General features: G+C 35.3%; 1 protein-coding gene across 1 annotated transcript in view; it reads right to left on the bottom strand.

Moving 5' to 3' along the window:
* Positions 1-12,597, bottom strand: part of elfn1a (extracellular leucine-rich repeat and fibronectin type III domain containing 1a) — a 110,598-nt gene extending 98,001 nt beyond the window's left edge. Inside the window, exon 1 of the mRNA XM_082189283.1 lies at positions 12,161-12,597. The gene's annotated coding sequence lies outside the window, so the exon portion shown is untranslated. The remainder of the gene's footprint in view (positions 1-12,160) is intronic.
* Positions 12,598-14,045: the final 1,448 nt, after the last annotated feature.

Raw genomic sequence — 14,045 nt, 5'->3', positions numbered from 1 at the left:
AAAATCTGGATGTAATACTAAAGCAGATTGTCAAACCAGCAGGCTTATATCAAGCTAACAACAAATTTTTCAACGAATATGGAACTTGAATCTTTCAAGAGTGATGTATGCACTGTAATTATATACAGATGCATGTAAACCTCTGAATGAAATTAACGCTAAACGAGGTCTGAGCAAACAGAGGTCCCATCCGCTGTGCAGCGAGATAGTCTAATTGGAGCGTTAGCATACAGCGTAGCCAACAAACTGTGTGAATATTGGCACATTTTTAATAAGTAGACGCTAGGACTGTATGTTTTCCGGCAACTTCAGAGACAGTTTCTATGGCAACTGTGCTCTTTATCTCCACACTGCAAGGGAATATCAGTTGATTTCCCAAAGATTTCTAATGAAAGTAGTGCTCTTTAATCATGTGACCTCTTAACTAGGCATTAGATAAATGATATAAAACAATCCCCAGCCCTTAATTATGGACAGATGCTTGCTCTGAGGTAAGCCTCTGCCAGCCAAAAGTGAAATTTATGGTCCATCGTGGCAGAAATGCTTAGAGGCCCTTAAAATCTGATGCATTAAAACCCATCTTGGCAGCTGGTGCAATCTGCAGTCAGTAGAGTTTAAAAGACATTTTACTTAATTATCTCCTGAACTTTGAACAACTATAGGAGTGTCCTTAATGGTATTCCGGAAAAGCAGGGATCAATGTTGCACATTAGCAAGAGATTGGTCATAGAATCTCTGCCCTTTTGGCTTTGTCATATTAATAGCATATTAGTAACAGGTTCTTGTTAAGCGCTTGGTCACATTCAGCATCAACAATGCTCCACATGCCTGCTAGAGAACTCTACAGACAGCCCTGAAAATCTTCCTCCTTGTTAAGTATCAAAGCTATTTCTCTGAACCAGTGAATGGACAGATGGTTGCCAGAGTCTTATTGAAAACGTTTCCTCAGACTTTAAACATTCCACAGTGCTGATTTTGTATTTTGTATTTATTTATTGAAGGAAATGGCATTGATAAGTTACATGAGAAATGTGGGTCTGTCATTTCAACTGGGTCAAGAGGTTCTCAAGAACAATCTAGGAAAATATCTACTCTCTAAAAAAGAAAAAATTGCAGCCTTAAAATGTTTAAGTATAATCAACTTGGATGTTTAAGTCATTTCAACTTAAATTACACTAAACTGACTTAAAAATTAGCTGAATTTGTATAAATTGCTTAACTTTGCTTATTTTTGATGAGTTAAAGCAATGTAAAAACATATGTTGTCATAACTTATTGATCATATTATTTTTTTTACAGATAGTTTAAAACATGCAAAGTTCATACAAATGTGCTCTTTGTGTTTATGGTGCATGGTTTCCCCGCACAGAAGAAGGAAATTCATACAGGTGTGGACCAACATGAAGGCGAGTAAATTATGACCAGATTTTCATTTTTTCACTATCCATTCAGTTGAAACCAGCAACTTTTTTTTTTAAGAAGTTTTTTTATTTTTTTTTATGAAGTATTTTTCCAAAAATATTACTTTTATAAAAGTTAATTCCTAAATATCGTTGTGCTTAAGGAATAAGACCCCATGACAATTTTACAAACGGAATTAAACAACAAAAATAATCAAAATCCATTTTAATTCAGAAACTGGTAAAATGCTCATCCATGAAGAGGCATACTTAATTAATTCTACATATATTAACTATATTTTTTGTTTATTTGTAGGCTCATTTATTTGCATAAATACGTCATAGAAACACGTTCTTCCAACTGACCAACATAACACATTTATGCCACCAGCTTTGTATTTGAAGTTCAAGTTTTGTGTAAATGTCTTGGTGGCCGCTGACAAAAGAAAACAACAAGACGTCTCAAAAGGATGGAAAATATTTGATATCCGCTGTTTGTATAGAGTGCACAGTTCACGCTACTGGCGTGCTTGAATACAGACCGATGACCTGCCCGACTCTTTCCTTTGTGATGCTGTCAGAGGAAAATATCCTCTCGTATACTTCTCCCCATGAACAAGATAAGTCTGTCAGAAATAAAAAAGGAAGGCGCTCTGTCCGTACGTGATACGGCTCTACACACGGATAAATTGCCCTGCAGATTCAATTGGGGGGCAGGATGGAACTGAGGGAAACCTGAAGAGTGGACTGTTTGAATTGTCATGTGGGCATGAAGTAGCCTATTATTTACTGTGATGAACAAGCCACACAGTCAGATTATAAATGAGCTTTTCCCCAGGAGAGGGTAAACAGTGACACACTTGACACAAAGACAGACATGGTGTTTGCTTTCGCAGCTTTTTCCTCCTCTACAGCCATATGTACAGCACCACACGATGAATGATATTACCTTTGCTTCCCATCTGATTTCCTGAGAGACATCCCATTTTACACAATATCCCAATCTGTTTGAATTGTCTTTGGTGAGCAGACGAAGACATTAATCAGATCTGCAAGTATGAGACAGTTTTGGGTTTTGTTTTGTTTTTTTCTTCCAGAGGCCAAAAGCATTTTCTAGCAGATGGCAGTTTGGCTGTTTCCATGCACCTGTTTCTCAATTTATTTCTACTTCCTTTCTCAACACATTTCTAATATCTCATCCTATTCTGTCCCACTAGGCAATGAGCCAAATCTTGAAACGTGATAAACGAACCGGTGCAATTTTTTCATTTTCAAATGGAGTGCAAAGTGACAGACCATGTTTCCAGCCGTCTTGATTCCAGAAGTATTCGAGATTTAAAACTACTGCTTAATACATAGTTCTAGTCATGAAATAAACAATGCAGCTCTGAAATAAGTCATGACATTTTAAACTTGATTTCACTTTATTTTGATGGTCCCTTTAACACACTATGTTGACTATAAGTAACATTGCACCTACATCTAATAAGAGTAAGTTGACATGCAGTTGTAAAGTTACGTATAGCCAACCGATTGTTCAAAAGGGACTGTCAAAATAAAGTGTAAAGTATTTGAAAAAGATACAAAGTCCAAGTACTTCATGTTTTTTTACAGGAGAATGAAATACACAGCTAACAAAGTAGTCTGATTAACAATCAAAATGACTGTAAAATATTAAACTACACTGAAAAAAATGGCATACAGTTTTCACTCAAAAATTGCTAGTAAATATCTTTAATTATGACATTTTGAAGTAGAAACATATGCAAATGATGTTTTATTTACTTCAAAAATATTTTTTATTAGAGTGTACTGACTTACAGTCATTGATTATTAGTGTAAATACTTTATATATATATATATATATATATATATATATATATTTTTTTTTTTTAATATATATATATATATATATATATATATATATATATATATTCAATTCTGTTACATGTCTCCTGTTTGTTTGGACTTTTATGTTGTAAATGTATTTCTAGTTTCCTGTTTCCTGTGTCTAGTTTTGTAGTCCTTTTGGTTCCCCTTGATTGTATCCACAGGTGTGTGTCATTACCCTGTTATCTTGTTAGTTTGTCTGTATCTATAGCCCTTGTGTTTCCCATGTTGTTTGTCAGGTCTTTCTATAGCTGTCATGTTGGTGCGCTCAATTTTGTTTACTCGTGGTTTTGTTTTGCAGCTTTTGAGTTGTTTGTATTTGATGGTTCATTTAATAAACCTACAACATTTGGATCCAACCTGCATTTGGATAGTCTCTGATTTCGCCACATGACAAATACAATACATATAAATATATGAGTTGTTTAAGAATGTAAGAAGACAGACTTGATTTCGCCTACACTTTTTTTTTTTTTTTTATTAGCAATGATGCTGATATGTAATTAATAATAATAGTAATAAATAATTTCTATGAAGAAAATGACTGAGATGGGAGTTTTACTTCTGAAACTCTATCATCATCACCATCAAAACTATCATTATTGCCATTATTATATTGCAGTTTACAAACACAACACATACATTCAGTTTTTTAACTATGCATTTTACTACTAAATTCACAGTTCATGGCTTCTGTCACCGAACTAAAAACACAGCATTCACAGTGAGCCAGCGTGTCGTTCATTTACAAAAAGATTTGATAGAAAGTAGAAATAGAAAGTATTGATCATGAAAAGAGTATGAAAGCCCTGGTATATCTCAGTGAGGGACCAGCTAAGGACACTATGCTTTTCCATCCAGCCAAAAGCATTATTAAGAACTGCACATGGAATTTACAAGAGCACACTACTGGACTCAGGCTTTATATTGAGAGTCTACCCTGAAATACTCTTATGCAGTGTATTTGGACTGCCGCACAAGTATTATATTGGCTTTGGAGTCATTGCACAGGCCTTGAGTTTCCATGTGAACTAATTAGAGTGATTGCTATATGGACATTTCTTTCAATAGGAAGCAATTTTACAGTGAGTGTGTGAAGTATATGCAAGCGTCAGCTCTTGCTTGACATGCAGAGTGATCAAGAATATTGATCCTGTTAAATACAATGACACTGTGATGGAACCCTGACTAAAGTTTATTCGTCATTCTAAAAGGATTTTAGAAACATTTCTTATTATTAATGTTGAAAACAACGTTTTTGCTGTTAATATTTTTATGGAAAAAGTGATACATTCATACCATTCAAAAGATTTGGGTTAAGTACGATTTTCTTTTTTATTATTAATACTTTTATTCAGCAAAGAGGGAATAAGTTGATGCTGTTACAAAATATTTATATTTCAAATAAAAGCTATTATTAAAAAGCTAAAATTAAGCAGCAAAAAATTCTGCTTTGCCATTTCAGGAATAAATTTCATTTTAACATACTATATATTAAAATTGGAAACAGTTATTTTAAATTGTAATAATATTTCATATACTATGGTTTTATTTGATTAAACAATCTTTATGCCTTGGTGAGCATAAGAAACTTCTTTCAAAAAAAAACTTTTGTAGTATACACACACACTATACTATATAGTAGTATATATGTAGTAGACTGTTAGGTTAGGGTTCATGTTAGTAATAAGTTGACATGTAGTTGCAAAGTTACTTATAGTCAGTAGAATGCCTGTTGTGGAGCATCAAGATAAAGAGTTAGCAGATAATAAGCAGACATTCTACTAATACTCTAATGACTGGTAGTTGACATGAAGGCTTATAACATTTTTAATGGCTGAAGTCTGATTACACTGTATTCTGCACAAACTGTGCTAAAATAATAAGTGAGCAGCATGTATGTAAAAGTTTGTATTTTTGAGAAAATTACAAGAATTTTCACATTTTTCGATACACCAATGGTTTATGATTTCACTGATCTTATAACGCCTAAAAGCATGGCAATCTGATTGATATCTGCACTGTGTGCATATTCATCAGCCAAGCACACATGAGAAAATGACAGCAAGAGAGAGAGAACTCTTTGAGGAGAGTGGCTGGCTGCTCAAAAACTTAATCAATAAAAGAACCTCTGAAGTGAGCATTGACAAACCTGTTATGTATCACCAGCTTTAATGGATTTTGCAGGTATACGGCCATGCTAGTCTGTATCCAGACCTCTAATTACTTCGCAGGAGGGATGACGACGACTAAGGGGTGGGGGGGATATTGGAAATGTTCAATATCCCTTATGCTCCTGGACGTGATGCCTGATCACTAAAGGATTTGTCCATAATAAGAGTGCCGAAAGCAACCTGCACAGTAATTTCTAGCAATGGACATTAATGAAAAGAGATACTTCAAACTCTCAGTGTATGGGTCAATGATATATAAGTGCTAAAGATGAAAAACATTTCAAGTAGCAATAGCGTATTTTCATTACACTTTGAATACATGCGACTGGACACATCTCAATCACCATTTGCAATAAATAAATAAATTGTCTCTATGATAATATAATTTCCTGTTTATTTTTTTATTTTTACTGTATGGTTGCACCACATGACATTTCTATTTCAAATAAATAATTTCATACCACAATATTTAAAAAAGTTTCCTTTTTTAAGAATGTCATTCTGTTAATGAGGCTTTTAAATTATGATATCAGGATAGTTGTATCACCCTGACATTTAAAAATGTATGGCAACAAATATATTATTTTGTTTATATATATATATATATATATATATATATATACATATATATGTGTGTGTTTACAGTTAGCCTACTTCTGATATCAGAATGAGCTTTATTTGCCAAGTATGCGCAAACATATGAGGAATTTGTAGTGCTTTTTACAGGAGCTCTTGGTACATGATACACATAGATACATACACTGTATGACATGAGAACAGGCATTTAAATGAGACTAAGAAAAAAACATAAATAAATAAAATAAAAGATAATAATAATAATAATGTGGTATACATCTGAAACAGAAGACTTATGTACAGATTTGTGCATTATGTACTGTACAATTCTATAAATAAAATATCTCTCTTCTCTCTCAAGTATATATATATATATATATATATATATATATATATAACTGTGTGTGTGTGTGTGTGTGTGTGTGTGTGTGTGTGTGTGTGTGTGTGTGTGTGTGTGTGTGTGTGTGTGTGTGTGTGTGTGTGTGTGTGTGTGTGTGTGTGTGTGTGTGTGTGTGTGTGTGTGTGTGTGTGTGTGTGTCATTTTGTATTAAAATATACATATTTTAATAATCACAGAACAATTGTTTTCAAGTCATTGCATGTATGAATTGCATTTTGTATTTTTGAATCAATTAATAGATTTGACAAAAAATAAGCACCATTGACCCATGCCATAGCCACATCGATTTAGTTATATTAAATACTGTTTGGACTTAATTGCATCCAGTTTATGCTGTAAGCAAGATTCCAGATCTATTGCAAAACTAATTTGCATATACTGTTCAGAACTGTAGCCTTCACTAACTACACATAGGTTCTTTAAAGGGACCATCTGTTTCACCAACAGTTCCAAAACACTGGTCCCACTTAGTCAATGTTATCTTATCCTAATAGCTTTGAGAGCATAATTTGTATTTAAGACAGCTGTGACTGACAGTGACATCTTCAGTGTTAGAGTTGCAATCTCCAAAGCAAACTTTGCCATGGTGCTTGCAGGGTTGGAATGGCCCATACCGCTCGGTAATCGCTAGCCATGCGGTTAATGACTCATACAAGCTGCTGATTCAAGGTGAAGCTGTTAATGCCATTTGTGTGCTTTCCAAGAGATACAATCGCAACAACTGTGCAATCTTTGCTTTGCTAAATTGAAATAAAACAGCACTCAAGGGCAAAGGATGTAAGGACATCAGCTTTGTAATTCAACCTTATCTGCAAGTTCCAGTCACTTATTTAACACATTGTAGAAGCCACCGGATGCTCACTGAAACCTCCATTTCCCCTTTCTGAATTTGCTATTTGCTTCACATTTTAATTACTTGTCAATTTCAAGCTGTCCCAAGGCTTAACACTTGCTGTCAGCTCCCAATCAGTCCCTCCCAACACGGCAGTGCATTGCTGCCAAGAGGTATTGTGCTCGGTATAAGAAAAGTGAAGAAAAAAAACTTCAAAAACCGACCTAGTCTTGATTCTCCATGTCAGTGTATTGAAGGCCCTCAAGCATTCAGGTATAGTAAAACCTTTGTTTGCTACAAGACATATCCAGCTGCTAATGTGCGTTGAAGCGCAAGGGACATCGCCACAGGCTTACAACATCCCCATCAATTTAAAATCAAAAGGCTGCCGTCTCAATGTTTAAACAAAAAAACATCTATCAAAAGTACATACTTCATATCACAACAAATCAAAGCCCAATATGCCACTTCAGTCCAACAGCCTCTCATGGGTGTTCAGGACCACGGACAGCCCCTACTTCCCTATTCAATCTCCTCCGCCTCAGTTCTAGGATACTGGCGTATGAATAAAAATAGGGTCCTTCCAGTCATGTCACATTCCTGCATGATACCAAGAGGTCTATCCACTGTGTTTATAGATACTTTTGTATGTATATATCAGCTATGTATAAGTGCCTACACCTGTAGCTTTCCTAAAATACAGCTACAAGCAAAATTGGTATCTTATGATGAATAAAGCATGCATGTTTAAAATTAATCAGATGCATGTTTTATGTCTTAAAGTAATCTGGAATAATGAATCTGCAGCCAATGAGATTGCTTGCTCAACTTTTATATAAAGTTTGTTGTTTGCTGTAAGCTAGTCCTGCAGCTCCCCCAGCTCCCCCCGCTCCCCCAGCTCCACCTGCCTAGATCTACTATGGGATTTATGTGTTTATTTATGCAGCAGCAGCAGCAATAATCAGCATCAGCAGCGTAAGAGATCTAGTATATATTACTGGTAACACTTTATTTTGATGGTCCCTTTTGGACATTCTGTGGACTATAAGTAACTTTGCAACTACATGTCAACTAACTGTCATTAGAGTATTAGTAGATTGTCTGTTTATTATCTGCTAACTCTTAATTGTGATGCTCCTCCAACAGACATTATACTGACTTTAAGTAACTTTGCAACTACATGTCAACTTATTTTAACCCTAACCCTACCAGTCTACTAATACTCTACTAACACTCTAATGAGAGTTAGTAGACATGTAGGTGTAACGTTACTTATAGTCAACAGAATGTGTCAAAGGGACCATCAAAATAAAGTGAAACCATATTACTATATCTGTATGTATGTATATATATATAATATATATATATATATATATATATATATATATATATATATATATATATATATATATATATATATATATATACATATATAAAGCGACTGTGGAGAGTTTTATAATAATACAAAAGATTTCTATTTCAAATAAATGCTGTTCTTTTAAACTTTCTATTCATCAAAGAATCATGAAAAAAAAAAGTATGATGCTGGTTTGCAAAAAAATATTAAGCAGCATAACTGTTTTCAACATTGATAATAATGAATGTTTCTTGAGCCGCAAATCAGCATATTAGAATGATTTCTGAAGAATCATGTGACACTGAAGACTGGAGTAATAGCCATTGGAAATTCAGCTTTACAGGAATATATTAAATGTTAAAATATATTAACAAAGAATTAAAAAAAAATTTTTTTAGTAATTTCACAATATCACTATTTTAACTGTATTTGTTATCAAAAAAATTCAGCACTGGTGAGCAAAAGGGACTTTTTTCAAAAACATAAAATCTTTCCAAACCCAAACTTGAAAAAGTGAAACAGTTCTGATTAAGAGTTATACTTGTTATATTCTAGTTATTAACATCTTAACAGCCAAAGCAAGGAAACTATTTCAGTAGTTATTTTATTAGCTTCCTTACATTACTACATTTGTACCGCAGCTATAATAGACACAGAAATAAACCAACATTATAATAATGAAGCTATAATTTCAAATATCTCATAGTTTTGAATGCTATAAATGTCTGCTTCTGCCTTACCTATGTAAATAGTTTCTTTTATTCTCCTCTGTACTCTGGATCACGGCACTCATCTCTCAGAATGATCGGTTCAGAACTGTCTTTATCCATTATAAACACACTCAGTGGGTCTGTAAAAGCCTTCTACCTCACATATCACCAACAATTGCACTTGTGTTTTATGACTCTATGTATTAAGTGAGCACATTGGGGTGGCTACATAATTTATCATTCGTTATGCCATATGTGAGTGCTGCCGGCATAAAGGATGCTTTTTATAAAGCCAGATAATATGATATTAATATGAGAGTGCTAATCCAACACCGCACATATAGACATACCGTTTTTTTTTTCACCCCCATCTTGCCATCTTCCGTTCACTCTGTCTATCTGTCTGTCTATCCATCTCTCTCTCTCTCTTTCTCTGTATCCGCGGCACGATTGCTCTCTCCTCCACAAAGAGCCTGGCTCAGACACCTTGCATACAAAACAGCTGACTCAATCTTCAAGCTGCATAATCAAGATAAGAGAGATGGAGGGAGAGAGAGAGAGAGAGAGAGAGCGAGAGAGAGAGAGAGAGAGAGAGAGAGAGAGAGAGAGAGAGAGAGACATCTAGCAAATTATGTTTTTTTGTTTGTTTTTTTGAACAACGCAACTCTTTGTTCAACATTAGGTTATGGTTAGGCGCAGCTCTTGAGTAATTCCTCCTGACAAATTATTTAGATTTGATTTTTGGATCCAGAATGATTTAGATTTACCTTTTACCAATGAATTAAAGTGAGGGTGGAGATTCTCAGTGTGTCTGATGTAGCCTAAAGAGTGTGATTCACCATCGGTCATCTATGTACAGGGGTTAGTGAATGATATTTCAGCAATGATACCAACATGCACAATGATCCAAAATAATAATAATATTAATAATCATTCCGACACAGGGTTTTAAATCGGGTACCCTGAATGTACTCCAGAGGGTCTTTGGGTAAGATATTTGAAACATATAAAACGTACACGTTAATGGCATTTAGAGCAGTTATATATATCTGGCTCAAAATCTGGATAAGGGGTCCCTGGGTCTATAAAGGTTGAAAAAGCCTGCTTCAGTTGAATAACATTGATTATTTTAGGCAACAACAATACTTTGCAGGATAGGCAACCTGTTATAGTCAAAATAAAACAGCTCTGTAAGACCAAAATTATTTAGTTTCTTTTTTTTTTTTTTTTACTTAGCATTTGAAAAAGCTATTAAAATCCTAACATTTGGGTTTTGAGACCTCGGAGAGTCATTTATCAGTCTCAAAATACAAAATCTTTCATTCCAAATGTGCATTTTTGTCCTGCTAAATGCATTTGCGTCTTTTAAAGGGGAAAGGTGCTTTACTTACAAGCTGAGACACCGTTGCTCTGTTTGCTGATCGGGTTCTTACAATACACTGCTCTGACAGTAATATGCCGGACGAAGCTCTTTTCTTATGAACTGTGTTACTCGGTGACCTAATATGCTTAGGATATTTCTGAGAGTGAGTTTCAAAGTTCATGTAACTGTACAGTTATGTCAGTCAAGGTGAATAAAACGCATATTCAATTGGATGCACATATTTCACAGTTTAAAGCATGTGACACTTCAAAGATAACTAAGCATTTGCACTGATACTCCTCAGAATACAGTCATATAAAATAGATTGGGTTTGGTCATTTTTCATGTATTTTCTTTTTAAACCCCTTTAGCACTTTTGTTTAAACAGAGTATGTTTGTAAAGCGTTATTTTTCTTGATCTCAAAGTTTTATGAAATCACTGCATCTACTCCATATAATTTTTTGAATTCTGACTTACTCCAAAGTATGTCTGCGTCATATATTCAATCTCAACTCAATTATAATGTCTCTGAATAATTTATTAGACTACTAGCTTCAAATGATTTCTTAATTTAGCAATCTTAACGTGCAGTCCTCAGAGAGAAACTCATGCAGGGCTTTTTCATTCAACAGTAACTCTACACACAACTGGTAAACCAATTGTATTTTAGATATACAGTAAGCTGCACACTTTCATGGTTATAACCATTCTGGAAATAGATGAACACTACTAGACTGGGAAACTTTCGGAGCTCTGTTGGTGTAAACGGATACGATTAGCTACGATAAGCGTATTTGCCATGTACAAATCGCACATATACTCACGCGATTCAATAAAATCTAGCGACTGAGTGCTGAAATGGGCAATCAGTAGTCATTTTTATGGCTAAAGGCGAACTCTAGCGGCAAACTAAACCTGTCTGCTGTCCAAGGTCCTGAAACATTTGGCGACATTCTGGAGATGTTAGCGAAAGCACGAGATATTCAGTCCTGAAACATCTCTAAGTGAGACGCTTTAGAGTTCAACAATCCATCAACTAACAATAATATAGTGTTTCCTTGGTTAATGTAGCTTAGAATTCCAGATATGACCTCATCGTGTCAGTATACATGTCAAATTATTCCATGCAGAATACTAAATGACTCCAAAAGAAACCCGCTCACAACTCGCGTGCACATTTGAACGTCGATATACAATCACGCCTTAGTGCAAAACGAAGCGAATTCATGTTCATTTCGAGTCTGGTAAGGCGCGCTGTCAAACTCAACACATTCGACGATGCATTTATAAGTTAGACAAGTCACACCAAGGCATTTGTTGCAAATACGCGGGTGTACAAAAGCCACACGCATAACTTACATGTCACAGCCTACACTTGCACTCGTTTCATTTCTCGTCCAACAAAACCAACGTTAGAAGCGACGTAGATGCGACATTCCAAAGCATTTCTCACTCACCTTTTTCGCAGAGCGAAGCGAGAGTCTCTCCGTAACCAAACCGGGGTCCCTATGTCACCATGTATCCCCTTGACATTTTCTAAGAGCCAGTAGATATCGGACGGGGGCAAAAAAAAGAAGAAAAAAAGCAGACAGCAAACAGCAAACAAAAAAACAAAACAACAAAAAAACACACACACACACACAAGGTTCCTCTTGGCCTCGGAATACAAAGAGCTGCAGCTCCTCACTGCGTCAAGCGCTATCCTCAAAGATCCACTAAAGAGCGAGTGATTAATTCAAGGCAGAGCCTTTATGTATTCCGCACAGACAGAGACATGGCAGAGTTGTTTTGTCAGTCATAACGCGAGCGACAGCGCCTTACAACTATTTCCAGTCATTTACTAGTTGAGTTGAGTTGAGGAGCGGGACTAGAGCACTGCTCATCCACAAGTCCAGTTGGGGCAAAGTTAAATCTCATAATAAGATTGTAGGTTACTGCGAGGCTATAAATGGTGTGGGTTCGACACTGAACGGATGTGTGCCACGTGAGAGAACTGATCTGAGATTTGAACACATCACTGTACGCAGAAAGCATTTAAAAATTGCGAGTTATTTTCGAATTTGTAATTCTATAAGCAACACGTGGAGCAAAATACAGTAGACTATGTAGAATAAACCTTTGGCAAACACTAAATTATTTAGGCTGCTATAGTCGAGGCAGGAATAACTATTTACTATCTTGCACAGGATAGCTACCACAATACCTGTTGTGCAGGAACACATTTAAAAATTAATAATACTCGAAACAGTTTATTTTTGTCATTCGGTTCAGCTGAAGATTTTGAGCACCGCACGCACTACTTTTTAACGGCGCTTTATTTACCACTACTAAACACATCTAAAGAAATCTAACTACTAAACAAATCTCGCCCGATTTCGCGAATTGACTCTGAATAAGACCTAGTTCTTTTTAGTGAATCAAAAACAGCGCAGTGCCAAAAATGGACTCTTACAAGACGGTCATTTTAGTGAATCAAATAGGCTATAGCGCAAGTATGGTCCAAATACTGAAAGAGTGATGCAGTTCGTTATAATGTATTTGAATAAAACATACCAGTAGTTCGACTCCTGCATACATGAATAAACGAGTCATATGAAATTTTATGACTCAGTGTTTATTAAGTTAATCTGACTCAGATCAGTTACCCGAAACTATTTTACTTCCGTTATGAACTGTTATGTTGTAGGCCTACTTCAGTCTCGTGACACCACTGTCATCAGTGCACCTAAATTGACCGATTAATATGATTCAATTGTTCAATTAAAGATATGGGTGAATGAATAAACATTTGTGAATGAATGGACACATTTAATATGTAGTTAGGACCAATTATTGAATTTTAGGAAATGCCATCTGTAAAAAAAAAAAAAAAAGAATTCTATTCAATGTATCTCTGTTAGCTATCCTTTTTCAACAGACTGCTAAGGGTATGTAATAAGAATTGTTTTTATTTTATTTCACCACATCCTCCAAATGCACTCAGTCACAATTTAAGGTTGGTAAACCTTTCAAGGTATACGATTGACAGCCATTCTTCATACTTTGTAGCTGTACAAACGGCTTTGCGTGTGTGGCCCCTTTAAGACTTGTTGCCCTTTTAATTGATACCGCAAAGTTTTCTGTGAGGAAGAAATGCGAGCCGATCCGAGTTGGAGTGTTACAGTATATGTGTGCGTGCATCCTATAAAGTGAGTCAATTCTTCTTAATATACACTTAGGAGAAAGTTCATGTTGTGATCTTGCATATAATTCTTGATTATTGAAGTTATAACTAAATTCAAATGTGTTTGATCGTGTCTGAATAGAGATCGTTACATGCATGATCATATTCACATCTGCCGA

This window comes from Leuciscus leuciscus (assembly GCF_965113295.1).
Source record: "Leuciscus leuciscus genome assembly, chromosome: 1".
NCBI classification, from domain to species: domain Eukaryota; kingdom Metazoa; phylum Chordata; class Actinopteri; order Cypriniformes; family Leuciscidae; genus Leuciscus; species Leuciscus leuciscus.
This window is presented reverse-complemented; position numbering and strand designations above follow the sequence as displayed.